At 40.8% G+C, this 12,999-nt stretch overlaps 2 non-coding genes across 2 annotated transcripts; both read right to left on the bottom strand.

Annotated features, from left to right (window-relative positions):
- Positions 1 to 264: 264 nt before the first annotated feature.
- Positions 265 to 337, bottom strand: TRNAR-UCG (transfer RNA arginine (anticodon UCG)). The gene has a single exon. It is a non-coding gene; the product is annotated as a tRNA-Arg (tRNA).
- A 5,400-nt stretch (positions 338 to 5,737) lies between these two features.
- On the bottom strand, positions 5,738 to 5,810 carry TRNAR-UCG (transfer RNA arginine (anticodon UCG)). The gene has a single exon. It is a non-coding gene; the product is annotated as a tRNA-Arg (tRNA).
- Positions 5,811 to 12,999: the final 7,189 nt, after the last annotated feature.

The following is a 12,999-nucleotide window of genomic DNA, read 5'->3' on the forward strand; positions in this document are numbered from 1 at the left end:
TCCCTGCACTGAATCTACCCACAGTTCTGTTCAGAATGATTGTGCCATGTCATATTGTTGTATACGTATAGCATATCCAAAGCATTTATGAAGAGGTACTTTGGTATGGCAGAAAGACAGAAAAGTAGCAATGCTGAAGGCATAACGTGACTGATTGTGCAGTTTGCATTGGGCTTTCTTAATGAGTGAGAGTGAAAGGAGTATTGTAAGAGTGTGTTTCCAGTTTGTATGTAAAGATAAGTTGGGTGCTATGAGAAAGAGACTCAACCATGAAGGGACTCGAACCCTCAACCTTCCGATTCGAAGTCAGACGCCATATCCATTAGGCCACATGGTCACTGACCACAATATGTTTGGGTGCTTAGGGTTAGGTGGTATGAATGGATGTGGAACATATCAATTACAGGTGCGCAGGACAGGATCCCATACCGTTCTTCATCTTCTTTCCATCAAAGGAGTTTTTTCAAACAATATCTAGATAATTTCCAAAGTTTCATATCTTATGATGTGCCTTTTTGCCATAAATCCTCCTTCTTCTTTTATTGAATACTCTGTTTTATGCTGCATTGGTATTTTTGGATTATTTGAAAAGAGAATGAAACTGCTTTGACAGTAGTTCAGACTTCCCATTTCTTGACTTGCTAATTTGCTCTCTGAATTAGCTTATACAAGGGACATGAACAGGGCCTTGACCTAAGCACGTACCTGAAAGCCTGTCACCACCTCTAGAAATAAAATTCACAGCAGCTCAAAACATTCATTTTGAAAGAGAATATTTCAAGTGAGTCCAAGTTTAATTTCAATAAAGAAAGCTGTATAAAATGACACGCTGCACATTTGGGTAACCAGCATGACTCTTTTCAGTGAAGAAGTGGAATGGTTCTGTTGCAATATACTATCACCCTGGCAAGCTGCTACGAGGAAGAGTAAACAATATGATTAGGTTTCAGCAAAAATTTATTAGTTCAGGGTGTGCACCTCAGATAGACTTAAACTTACACCCCCTGGTCTGTGAGAGTAGTGCCCTATCCATTGCGGCATTGAGGGTAATCTGCAAGACAGAGTTCCAAAATCATCCTTTCATCTCAGTTCATGGCCACATACAGTATTTCTGCAGTCATTCGTTTCACTTTTCTGTCTTTAATTAAACTGACCATTTTAAACCTCCGGCACCCACCACTTCAATCTTACCGTTTTTGTGCTATCATAGGGCCTTGGAACTTTTGGCAAGTGGACAGAAGCAGTCAGAGAACCACATCACAATACATACTCCTTTGCCTGATACCTTTCACAACAAATTGCTCTTGGAAAAAGACGTTAACCGGTCCTTGCTCTCAGACAGACACAGAAAGCCTATCACCACCTCTACGAACATATTTCAATCAAACCAATATCTATCATTCAACAATTATGCCTCTGTATCAATATAACTACAACTAGAGACAGAAAGGAATTTTAAAAACAATCTGCCCATTTGAATAACCAGCAGAGTTTTAAGGACGTACAAATTGGAATGTGACAATTTCAGAGTTCCTCATTCATAAGAAGTCTGTGAGATAGTATCTCAGAAAGATCTCAAGTTTATAGCAAAAATGGTTGTAAGGGTGATTTATGCCACACAATTGCAACTAGGTGCCTCAATCTGCAAGAGACCAGTCCTTGACAGATTACACAATTGGGGCAACAGCAAAGACAGCAATTGTGTCAATCCTTTATCATTCTTCTCCAGTACTATATTTTTTCTGAGGGACAATTTGCATTATTCCTGGAGAAAATCATAGAGTTTCTACGCATGCATAGTTTCTGCTTTCTGCACGCACACACTCCCTGCACTGCATCTACCCACAGTTCTGTTAAGAATGATTGTGCCGTGTCATATTGTTGCATACGTATTGCATATCCGTGGCATTTATGAAGAGGTACTTTGGTATGGCAGAAAGACAGAAAAGTAGCAATGCTGAAGGCATAACGTGACTGATTGTGCAGTTTGCATTGGGCTTTCTTAATGAGTGAGAGTGAAAGGAATATTGTAAGAGTGTGTTTCCAGTTTGTATGTAAAGATAAGTTGGGTGCTGTGAGAAAAAGATTCAACCATGAAGGAACTCAAACCCTCAATCTTCTGATCCAAAGTCAGACGCCTTATCTATTAGGCCACATAGTCACTGACTGCAATATGTTTGGGTGTTTAGGGTTAGGTGGTATGAATGGATGTGGAACATATCAATTACAGGTGCGCAGGACAGGATCCCATACCGTTCTTCATCTTCTTTCCATCAAAGGAATTTTTTCAAACAATATCTAGATAATTTCCAAAGTTTCATATCTTATGATGTGCTTTTTTGCCGTTAATCCTCCTTTCTTCTTTTATTGAATACTCTGTTTTATGCTGCAATGGTATTTTTGGATTATTTGAAAAGAGAATGAAACTGCTTTGACAGTAGTTCAGACTTCCCATTTCTTGACTTGCTAATTTGCTCCCTGAATTAGCTTATACAAGTGACATGAACAGGGCCTTGACCTAAGCACGTACCTGAAAGCCTGTCACCACCTCTAGAAATTAAATTCACAGCAGCTCAAAACATTCATTTTGAAAGAGAATATTTCAAGTGAGTCCAAGTTTAATTTCAATAAAGAAAGCTGTATAAAATGACACGCTGCACATTTGGGTAACCAGCATGACTCATTTCAGTGAAGAAGTGGAATGGTTCTGTTGCAATATACTATCACCCTGGCAAGCTGCTACGAGGAAGAGTAAACAATATGATTAGGTTTCAGCAAAAATGTATTAGTTCAGGGTGTGCAGCTCAGATAGACTTAAACTTACACACCCTGGTCTGTGAGAGTAGTGCCCTATCCATTGCGGCATTGAGGGTAATCTGCAAGACAGAGTTCCAAAATCATCCTTTCTTCTCAGTTCATGGCCACATACAGTATTTCTGCAGTCATTCGTTTCACTTTTCTGTCTTTAATTAAACTGACCATTTTAAACCTCCGGCACCCACCACTTCAATCTTACCGTTTTTGTGCTATCATAGGGCCTTGGAACTTTTGGCAAGTGGACAGAAGCAGTCAGAGAACCACATCACAATACATACTCCTTTGCCTGATACCTTTCACAACAAACTGCTCTTGGAAAAAGACGTTAACCGGTCCTTGCTCTCAGACAGACACAGAAAGCCTATCACCACCTCTACAAACATATTTCAATCAAACCAATATATATCATTCAACAATTATGCCACTATATCAATATAACTACAACTAGAGACAGAAAGGAATTTAAAAAACAATCTGCCCATTTGAATAACCAGCAGAGTTTTAAGGGCGTACAAATTGGAATGTGACAATTTCAGAGTTCCTCATTCATAAGAAGTCTGTGAGATAGTATCTCAGAAAGATCTCAAGTTTATAGCAAAAATGGTTGTAAGGGTGATTTTTACCACACAATTGCAACTAGGTGCCTCAATCTGCAAGAGACCAGTCCTTGACAGATTACACAACTGGGGCAACAGCAAAGGCAGCAATTGTGTCAATCCTTTATGATTCTTCTCTAGTACTAGACTTTTTCTGAGGGACAATTTGTATTATTCCTGGAGAAAATCATAGAGTTTCTACGCGTGCATAGTTTCTGCTTTCTGCACGCACACACTCCCTGCACTGAATCTACCCACAGTTCTGTTAAGAATGATTGTGTCATGTCATATTGTTGTATACGTATTGCATATCCGTGGCATTTATGAAGAGGTACTTTGGTATGGCAGAAAGACAGAAAAGTAGCAATGCTGAAGGCATAACGTGACTGATTGTGCAGTTTGCATTGGGCTTTCTTAATGAGTGAGAGTGAAAGGAATATTGTAAGAGTGTGTTTCCAGTTTGTATGTAAAGATAAGTTGGGTGCTGTGAGAAAAAGATTCAACCATGAAGGGACTCGAACCATCAATCTTCTGATCCAAAGTCAGACGCCTTATCCATTAGGCCACATAGTCACTGACTGCAATATGATTGGGTGTTTAGGGTTAGGTGGTATGAATGGATGTGGAACATATCAATTACAGGTGCGCAGGACAGGATCCCATACCGTTCTTCATCTTCTTTCCATCAAAGGAGTTTTTTCAAACAATATCTAGATAATTTCCAAAGTTTCATATCTTATGCTGTGCTTTTTTGCCGTTAATCCTCCTTTCTTCTTTTATTGAATACTCTGTTTTATGCTGCAATGGTATTTTTGGATTATTTGAAAAGAGAATGAAACTGCTTTGACAGTAGTTCAGACTTCCCATTTCTTGACTTGCTAATTTGCTCCCTGAATTAGCTTATACAAGTGACATGAACAGGGCCTTGACCTAAGCACGTACCTGAAAGCCTGTCACCACCTCTAGAAATTAAATTAACAGCAGCTCAAAACATTCATTTTGAAAGAGAATATTTCAAGTGAGTCCAAGTTTAATTTCAATAAAGAAAGCTGTATAAAATGACACGCTGCACATTTGGGTAACCAGCATGACTCTTTTCAGTGAAGAAGTGGAATGGTTCTGTTGCAATATACTATCACCCTGGCAAGCTGCTACGAGGAAGAGTAAACAATATGATTAGGTTTCAGCAAAAATGTATTAGTTCAGGGTGTGCACCTCAGATAGACTTAAACTTACACACCCTGGTCTGTGAGAGTAGTGCCCTATCCATTGCGGCATTGAGGGTAATCTGCAAGACAGAGTTCCAAAATCATCCTTTCATCTCAGTTCATGGCCACATACAGTATTTCTGCAGTCATTCGTTTCACTTTTCTGTCTTTTAATTAAACTGACCATTTTAAACCTCTGGCACCCACCACTTCAATCTTACCGTTTTTGTGCTATCATAGGGCCTTGGAACTTTTGGCAAGTGGACAGAAGCAGTCAGAGAACCACATCACAATACATACTCCTTTGCCTGATACCTTTCACAACAAACTGCTCTTGGAAAAAGACGTTAACCGGTCCTTGCTCTCAGACAGACACAGAAAGCCTATCACCACCTCTACGAACATATTTCAATCAAACCAATATATATCATTCAACAATTATGCCTCTGTATCAATATAACTACAACTCGAGACAGAAAGGAATTTAAAAAACGATCTGCCCATTTGAATAACCAGCAGAGTTTTAAGGACGTACAAATTGGAATGTGACAATTTCAGAGTTCCTCATTCATAAGAAGTCTGTGAGATAGTATCTCAGAAAGATCTCAAGTTTATAGCAAAAATGGTTGTAAGGGTGATTTTTACCACACAATTGCAACTAGGTGCCTCAATCTGCAAGAGACCAGTCCTTGACAGATTACACAACTGGGGCAACAGCAAAGGCAGCAATTGTGTCAATCCTTTATGATTCTTCTCTAGTACTATACTTTTTCTGAGGGACAATTTGCATTATTCCTGGAGAAAATCATAGAGCTTCTACCCATGCATAGTTTCGGCTTTCTGCACGCACACACTCCCTGCACTGAATCTACCCACAGTTCTGCTCAGAATGATTGTGCCATGTCATATTGTTGTATACGTATTGCATATCCAAGGCATTTATGAAGAGGTACTTTAGTGTGGCAGAAAGACAGAAAAGTAGCAATGCTGAAGTCATAACGTGACTGATTGTGCAGTTTGCATTGGGCTTTCTTAATGACTGAGAGTGAAAGGAGTATTTTAAGAGTGTTTCCAGTTTTTATGTAAAGATAAGTTGGGTGCTGTGAGAAAAAGATCCAACCATGAAGGGACTCGAACCCTCAATCCTCTGATCCGAAGTCAGACACCTTATCCATTAGGCCACATGGTCACTGACTGCAGTATGCTTGGGTGTTTAGGGTTAGGTGGTATGAATGGATGTGGAACATATCAATTACAGGTGCGCAGGACAGGATCCCATACCGTTCTTCATCTTCTTTCCATCAAAGGAGTTTTTTCAAACAATATCTAGATAATTTCCAAAGTTTCATGTCTTATTATGTGCTTTTTTGCTGTTAATCCTCCTTTCTTCTTTTATTGAATACTCTGTTTTATGCTGCAATGGTATTTTTGGATTATTTGAAAAGAGAATGAAACTGCTTTGACATTAGTTCAGACTTCCCATTTCTTGACTTGCTAATTTGCTCCCTGAATTAGCTTATACAAGTGACATGAACAGGGCCTTGACCTAAGCACGTACCTGAAAGCCTGTCACCACCTCTAGAAATAAAATTCACAGCAGCTCAAAACATTCATTTTGAAAGAGAATATTTCAAGTGAGTCCAAGTTTAATTTCAATAAAGAAAGCTGTATAAAATGACACGCTGCACATTTGGGTAACCAGCATGACTCTTTTCAGTGAAGAAGTGGAATGGTTCTGTTGCAATATACTATCACCCTGGCAAGCTGCTACGAGGAAGAGTAAACAATATGATTAGGTTTCAGCAAAAATGTATTAGTTCAGGGTGTGCACCTCAGATAGACTTAAACTTACACACCCTGGTCTGTGGGAGTAGTGCCCTATCCATTGCGGCATTGAGGGTAATCTGCAGGACAGAGTTCCAAAATCATCCTTTCATCTCAGTTCATGGCCACATACAGTATTTCTGCAGTCATTCGTTTCACTTTTCTGTCTTTTAATTAAACTGACCATTTTAAACCTCCGGCACCCACCACTTCAATCTTACCGTTTTTGTGCTATCATAGGGCATTGGAACTTTTGGCAAGTGAACAGAAGCAGTCAGAGAACCACATCACAATACATACTCCTTTGCCTCATACCTTTCACAACAAAATGCTCTTGGAAAAAGACGTTAACCGGTCCTTGCTCTCAGACAGACACAGAAAGCCTATCACCACCTCTACGAACATATTTCAATCAAACCAATATATATCATTCAACAATTATGCCTCTGTATCAATATAACTACAACTCGAGACAGAAAGGAATTTAAAAAACAATCTGCCCATTTGAATAACCAGCAGAGTTTTAAGGACGTACAAATTGGAATGTGACAATTTCAGAGTTCCTCATTCAAAAGAAGTATGTGAGATAGTATCTCAGAAAGATCTCAAGTTTATAGCAAAAATGGTTGTAAGGGTGATTTATACCACACAATTGCAACTAGGTTCCTCAATCTGCAAGAGACAAGTCCTTGACAGATTACACAATTGGGGCAACAGCAAAGGCAGCAATTGTGTCAATCCTTTATGACTCTTATCCAGTACTATATTTTTTCTGAGGGACAATTTGCATTATTCCTGACGAAAATCATAGAGTTTCTACACATGCCTAGTTTCTGCTTTCTGCACGCACACACTCCCTGCACTGCATCTAACCACAGTTCTGTTAAGAATGATTGTGCCGTGTCATATTGTTGCATACGTATTGCATATCCGTGGCATTTATGAAGAGGTACTTTGGTATGGCAGAAAGACAGAAAAGTAGCAATGCTTAAGGCATAACGTGACTGATTGTGCAGTTTGTATTGGGCTTTCTTAATGAGTGAGAGTGAAAGTGAAAGGAGTATTGTAAGAGTGTGCCTCCAGTTTGTATGTAAAGATAAGTTGGGTGCTGTGAGAAATAGACTCAACCACGAAGGGGATCGAGCCCTCAATCTTCTGATCCAAAGTCAGACGCCTTATTCATTAGGCCACATGGTCACTGACTGCAATATGTTTGTGTGTTTAGGGTTAGGTGGTATTATTGGATGTGGAACATATCAATTACAGGTGCACAGGACAGGATCTCATACCGTTCTTCATCTTCTTTCCATCAAAGGAGTTTTTTCAAACAATATCTAGATAATTTCCAAAGTTTCATATCTTATGATGTGCTTTTTTGCCGTTAATCCTCCTTTCTTCTTTTATTGAATACTCTGTTTTATGCTGCAATGGTTTTTTTGGATTATTTGAAAAGAGAATGAAACTGCTTTGACAGTAGTTCAGACTTCCCATTTCTTGACTTGCTAATTTGCTCCCTGAATTAGCTTATACAAGTGACATGAACAGGGCCTTGACCTAATCACGTACCTGAAAGCCTGTCACCACCTCTAGAAATAAAATTCACAGCAGCTCAAAACATTCATTTTGAAAGAGAATATTTCAAGTGAGTCCAAGTTTAATTTCAATAAAGAAAGCTGTATAAAATGACACGCTGCACATTTGGGTAACCAGCATGACTCTTTTCAGTGAAGAAGTGGAATGGTTCTGTTGCAATATACTATCACCCTGGCAAGCTGCTACGAGGAAGAGTAAACAATATGATTAGGTTTCAGCAAAAATGTACTAGTTCAGGGTGTGCACCTCAGATAGACTTAAACGTACACACCCTGGTCTGTGAGAGTAGTGCCCTATCCATTGCGGCATTGAGGGTAATCTGCAAGACAGAGTTCCAAAATCATCATTTCATCTCAGTTCATGGCCACATACAGTATTTCTGCAGTCATTCGTTTCACTTTTCTGTCTTTAATTAAACTGACCATTTTAAACCTCCAGCACCCACCACTTCAATCTTACCGTTTTTGTGCTATCATAGGGCCTTGGAACTTTTGGCAAGTGGACAGAAGCAGTCAGAGAACCACATGACAATACATACTCCATTGCCTTATACGTTTCACAACAAACTGCTCTTGGAAAAAGACGTTAACCGGTCCTTGCTCTCAGACAGACACAGAAAGCCTATCACCACCTCTACGAACATATTTCAATCAACCCAATATATATCATTCAACAATTATGCCTCTGTATCAATATAACTACAACTCGAGACAGAAAGGAATTTAAAAAACAATCTGCCCATTTGAATAACCAGCATAGTTTTAATGACGTACAAATTGGAATGTGACAATTTCAGAGTTCCTCATTCATAAGAAGTCTGTGAGATAGTATCTCAGAAAGATCTCAAGTTTATAGCAAAAATGGTTGTAAGGGTGATTTATACCACACAATTGCAACTAGGTGCCTCAATCTGCAAGAGACCAGTCCTAGACAGATTACACAATTGGGGCAACAGCAAAGGCAGCAATTGTGTCAATCCTTTATGATTCTTCTCCAGTACTATATTTTTTCTGAGGGACTGTGAGAAAACAGGGCTGATTGCAGAGGCCCCATAACTTTTTGCCCCCATTTTCCTCTTTTTGCTGGTGTTTTCCTGACTTTGTTGGTGCCCTGGGTACTGCTAACCAGTCCCAGGGCCTGTGCTCTGTGTAAAATGGATATGCAAATTAGGCTAATTATAATTGACTAAGTTAACCTACCTATAAGTCCCTAGTATATGGTAGGGCATGTAGGTTTAGGGACCACAGCATAGGTGGTGCACACCTAGGTGCATTGCTGAGGTGCCCAGTGTAATTTTAAAAGCAAGCCTGCCTTGCTGGCTGCTTTTAAATTAAAGTTATATGCAAATTCGACTTTGGAATTAAAGGTACTTCCAAAGTCTTAAACTACCTTATTTTTACATATAAGTCACCCCTAAGGTGTGCCCTATGTGCCCCTAGGGCTGGGTGCCATGTAACTATAAGCAGGGACTTTATAAAAATAGATTTATAAGCCCTGGTGAGGTAAAAACAGCCAAATTAGTTTTTCCCTCATTGAAGTAAATGGCCTTCATAGGCTAGAATGGGCAGACTTTATTTTAAATTTTAAAGTCTCCTTAAATGTTACATACCAAGAATTTGGTATCAAATTGATTGTTGTAATAAATCCCACAACTTCCAGTTGTTGGATTTAATATAACTTGTCCAGGTAAAAAGTTTAGACTTTACCTAAAAAGTTGCCAATTTCAGCTCTGCATTGTTTTTGCTGCTGTGCTCTGATTGGCCAGCCTGCAGCAGCTTCTGCCAGGCTGCCTTGATGAGGTGTGAAGTGGCCAGGCTTCACACAAAGGAATGTGCTTGGGGGAGAGAATCTCCCCTCAGCAGATGGTGAGGCAGGAAGGGGGAGGGCTGCCAAACTGGTCTTCAAAGGCAGAGAAGGACATTTGGAGCACCCAGCAACACCCCCACATCCTGCAACCCCAGACAATTAGGTGCCCCCTTGATTAGATTAGGAGAGAGCAGGAGAGGGGTGTGTTTATGATTTTTAGCCACACCAGTGGGTGGGCTCAGCCAGATGTAACCTCCAAAAATCAGATTCATCCATGTTGGATTTTTAGAGACTGTTGCCTTCTGGGATGGATTTTTGCCACACTTCCCAGGAAGTGGTCATCACAGGGGGACGACCCTGTCCCTGATTGGAGAACCAGGGCCCCCCTGCTTTTCACCCAGGAGCAAGGATAAAACTGGCAGACCTGCACCCACGCCTCAGATCCCCACCAAATTTCAAGAAGAAAGAACTTAAGGAGAAGAAGGACTGCCCTGCTGGACCCCTGGCCTGCACCTGGAACCTGCACTCAGAAGGACTGCACCAGCTGCACACTTGGGCTTCACCACAAGAAGGACTTTGCCTGGCTTCAACTGGTTCAAGGAGGGACTCCCTGTTTGCTACAGGTGAAAAATTGCTAAACCAGAGTCCCCTGCACCAACTCCTGAAGAAAGCGACCAGCTGACCACTGTCCAGTGGCCAAAAAGGAGTTTGCGCCAGGTGCATTCTGGGAGTTGAAGTCCGCACCCCCAAGGACCATCACAGAACTTCTGGACCCTTGGGGTGAGCTGTGGACCCCAAAAGAACCTTAAAAGAACATCTGGGTGAAGCCGCAGAAGTTTGGAAAAGATTTGAGAATTTTTCGAAAAAAGCTCCAGAGAGGGACCGACCCGCCGCGGAAATTCTAGCCGGCTTGCCTCAACCGCGACCCGGCCTGACTTCGTGGTTCGTCCCGGTAAAGAAAAACATCCAAAAAAGAGACTAAGTCCGAACGTAAAAAGTTGACCGGGACCTCCCAGCCATCGTATCCGAGAAGGGCTCCATGGATGTCGGATCAAGATCCGGGTTTACCCCGGGCGAAGGATTTTCATCTCGAAAAAATGACTGAGTCCGAAGGTAAAAGTCTCCACCGAGGAAACCCACATCGCGTATCCGGACAAGGGCTCCAGGAGGTCGGATTCAACTGGCAGGCTCGTCCCGGTGAAGAAAAACTTCAAAATAAAGACTAAGTCAGAAGGTAACTTTTTAACCGAGGCCTCCCGCGACCTGTAGCCGAGCAGGGCTCCATCGCGGTCGGCCTGAAAGTTTGACTTTGCCCCGGTCGAGGTGCAACCAGATGACCCGATTGGCGCTTTTTGTTTCTAAGCGCTAGAAAAGTAATAATTCTTTAAAAATTCATATCTCCGGTTCCCCTGAACCGATTTTAATCGTTTTTGTGTCATTTTAAAGATAAAAATATAAACTATTTTTATGAATTGGTTTTGGATTTTTAAACTGTTTCCTGTGTTTTATTTAATTACTGTTTTGTGATATTTGAATGCTTTACACTTTGTCTCCTAAGTTAAGCCTTAACGCTCGTTGCCAAGCTACCAAGGGTTGAGCTGGGATTAATTTACTGAGACCTAACTGTACCTATGTGGAGGTTAGTGGCTTGTTGCTAGGTGTAGGTACCTACCTGCCCTACCAATAACCCATTTTCCAACAGGGACAATTAGCATTATTCCTGGAGAAAATCATAGAGCTTCTACGCATGCATAGTTTCTGCTTTCTGCACGCACACACTCCCTGCACTGCATCTACCCACAGTTCTGTTAAGAATGATTGTGCCGTGTCATATTGTTGCATACGTATTGCATATCCATGGCATTTATGAAGAGGTACTTTGGTATGGCAGAAGGACAGAAAAGTAGCAATGCTGAAGGCAGAACGTGACTGATTGTGCAGTTTGCATTGGGCTTTCTTAATGAGTGAGAGTGAAAGGAGTATTGTAAGAGTGTGTTTCCAGTTTGTATGTAAAGATAAGTTGGGTGCTGTGAGAAAACGACTCAACCTTGAAGGGACTCGAACCCTCAATCTTCTGATCTGAAGTCAGTCGCCTTATCCATTAGGCCACATGGTCACTGACTGCAATATGTTTGGGTGTTTAGGGTTAGGTGGTATGAATGGATGTGGAACATATCAATTACAGGTGCGCAGGACAGGATCCCATACCGTTCTTCATCTTCTTTCCATCAAAGGAGTTTTTTCAAACAATATCTAGATAATTTCCAAAGTTTCATATCTTATGATGTGCTTTTTTGCCGTTAATCCTCCTTTCTTCTTTTATTGAATACTCTGTTTTATGCTGCAATGGTATTTTTGGATTATTTGAAAAGAGAATGAAACTGCTTTGACAGTAGTTCAGACTTCCCATTTCTTGACTTGCTAATTTGCTCCCTGAATTAGCTTATACAAGTGACATGAACAGGGCCTTGACCTAAGCACGTACCTGAAAGCCTGTCACCACCTCTAGAAATAAAATTCACAGCAGCTCAAAACATTAATTTTGAAAGAGAATATTTCAAGTGAGTCCAAGTTTAATTTCAATAAAGAAAGCTGTATAAAATGACACGCTGCACATTTGGGTAACCAGCATGACTCTTTTCAGTGAAGAAGTGGAATGGTTCTGTTGCAATATACTATCACCCTGGCAAGCTGCTACGAGGAAGAGTAAACAATATGATTAGGTTTCAGCAAAAATGTACTAGTTCAGGGTGTGCACCTCAGATAGACTTAAACGTACACACCCTGGTCTGTGAGAGTAGTGCCCTATCCATTGCGGCATTGAGGGTAATCTGCAAGACAGAGTTCCAAAATCATCATTTCATCTCAGTTCATGGCCACATACAGTATTTCTGCAGTCATTCGTTTCACTTTTCTGTCTTTAATTAAACTGACCATTTTAAACCTCCGGCACCCACCACTTCAATCTTACAATTTTTGTGCTATCATAGGGCCTTGGAACTTTTGGCAAGTGGACAGAAGCAGTCAGAGAACCACATGACAATACATACTCCTTTGCCTTATACGTTTCACAACAAACTGCTCTTGGAAAAAGACGTTAACCGGTCCTTGCTCTCAGACAGACACAGAAAGCCTATCACCACCTCTACGAACAT

This window comes from Pleurodeles waltl, chromosome 4_1 (genome assembly GCF_031143425.1).
Source record: "Pleurodeles waltl isolate 20211129_DDA chromosome 4_1, aPleWal1.hap1.20221129, whole genome shotgun sequence".
Lineage (NCBI taxonomy): Eukaryota > Metazoa > Chordata > Amphibia > Caudata > Salamandridae > Pleurodeles > Pleurodeles waltl.